Source organism: Ursus americanus, chromosome 7 (genome assembly GCF_024610735.1).
Source record: "Ursus americanus isolate L20-20 chromosome 7, mUrsAme1.1.p, whole genome shotgun sequence".
Classification (NCBI taxonomy): Eukaryota; Metazoa; Chordata; class Mammalia; order Carnivora; family Ursidae; genus Ursus; species Ursus americanus.
In genome coordinates, this window is record NC_142133.1 from 40,673,360 (window position 1) to 40,675,530 (window position 2,171).

At 37.0% G+C, this 2,171-nt stretch overlaps 1 pseudogene; it reads left to right on the forward strand.

The window, feature by feature from the left end:
* Nucleotides 1–364: 364 nt before the first annotated feature.
* Nucleotides 365–1,000, forward strand: LOC123799644 (large ribosomal subunit protein uL6 pseudogene; annotated as a pseudogene).
* The last annotated feature ends 1,171 nt before the right edge of the window (nt 1,001–2,171 follow it).

Here is a 2,171-nt window from a genome sequence, read left to right on the forward strand (position 1 = left end):
AGAGAAAGGGAAATATAAGTCCAAACAAAGCCTTTCATGGGACTGTTCATAGATGCTTTACTCATAATAACTCCAGACTAGAAACAGCCTATATAGTCATCAAGAATTGAACTGATGAATAAATTGCAGTATATCTATATAATCAATTAAAGGGAACAGACTACTGGTTCTAAGGAACAACATGGACTCACAAGATTTCACATACTGTATGATTCCATTTATATGACATTTTAGAAGAGGAATAATTAAGCCAATTGGTGGCTACTTGGGGCCAGGGGTGAGGAGTATTGCTTGCAAAGGGGCACAAGGGAGAGAGTGATAGAAAAGTTCTATATAGTGATCATGTTTGGGATTACACAATTGTATGCATGTGTTAAAACTCATCAGCTCTCTCTTTGTGGCATCTACTGCAAGAACAAAGACCATTCTCAACAATGAGACTGTTGACATTCCAGAAAATGTCAATATCACTCAGAAGGGGTGGACCCACTGTTACTGTGAAGGGCCCCAAAGCAACGGGCAAAAGGACATCAATCACATCATTGTAGATCTTGGTCTCCTTGGAAAGAAAAAGAAGAGGCTCTGAGTTGACAAATGGTGAATGAATAGAAAAGAACTGGCTACTGTTCACACTATCTGTAGTCACACACAGAACATGACCAGGGGCATTACACTGGGCTTTCGTTACAAGATAAGGTCTAAGTATGCTCACTTCCCCATCAATGTCATTATTCAGGAGAATGGATCTGCTGTTGCAATTCAAAATTTCCTGGGTGAAAAGTACATCCGCAGGGTTCAGATGAGGCCAGGTGTTGCTTGTTCAGTATCTCAAGCCCAGAAAGATGAGTTAATTCCTGAAGAAAATGACATTGAACTTGTATCAAAATCAGCTGCTTTGATTCAGCAAGCCACATCAGTTAAAAATAAGAATATCAGAAAATTTTTGGTATCCGTGTTTCTGAAAAAGGAACAGTTCAGCAGGCTGATGAATAAGATCTAAGTTATCCAGCTACAGAAACAGCAAGATGCCCGGTGATTTTTCACACTTATTTGTGATAATTTAAAGATGCAGTAAAGGTTGTATTGATATGGGGGAAAAAAACCTCATCAAACCCTACAATTACATAGATTCATTTTATTTTTGTACAAATTATACCTCAATGAATTTGATTTTAAAAATATGTACATGACTTGAGTCTCTGAGATCCTTTCTTGACCAGTCTTAATCTTGTCACCCCTTTCCTGTTTCTGATTTATGCATATTCTATTAACCTCCCAGACCCTCCAATACATTTCCATCTTTGAAATTTTGTTTTATTTATGTCTCCACTCACTGACCGTTCTTTAGTTTTTCAGTTCAGTTCAGTTCTGGCTTGTCTTTAAAAGCCTCACTGTGGAAAAGTCAAATACGGTGGCCAATGGTTTCAGTTTTAATTTTGAGATACTAGATTTTGATGAAAAAATAGAGGCTCATACACCAAGGATGTGGTTTGGAAGAATTCATTTAAAAAGTTCATGTGGCATTTATACTCTGTGACTTATGGGAAGTAGTTTGATTTTTTCACTGCTTCAAACTTTTCATGCACACCAGAATCACCTGGAGAACATGTTACAGTGAAGGTGGTCTGAGGCAGGTTCTGAGATGTTGGTTTTTAACAAGTTTCCCATGTGATTTGGATGCAGCTGGCTTTCTGACCATACTTTAATCTGACCTGTTTTGGGGTGGAATGTACGCATGTGTGAGTGGCGGTCATGAAGGCTAGGGAGTACGGTAGTCACTGAATTTATATTACAGCTCTGCCATCTTCAAGTTGGGATAAATTGGTAAATCATTTAAGCTTTGAATATCAGCTTCCTTTTTCATGAGAAAAAATATTATTACTATTATTATTATATTATTATTACTAAAAATTATTCCTGTGGTCTGCGTACTGAGTGAAAGTATATCTGTTAGGCACCCGGAACTGTCCCACGTGTATAGTGTCCGTTAGATGTTCCTACCTTTCTTCTTCAGTTTCTTTTTAAGACCTCATATGCATTCTTAAACCGTATGTAGATAGTATCTACATTGAAAAATATTTTATTTTTTAATAATTAGCCATTCATTTCAAGTTGTGGAAAAGTAAGGATTTGTCTTTTTCTGTCAGCAGTTAACTGTTACCTGTTTTGCA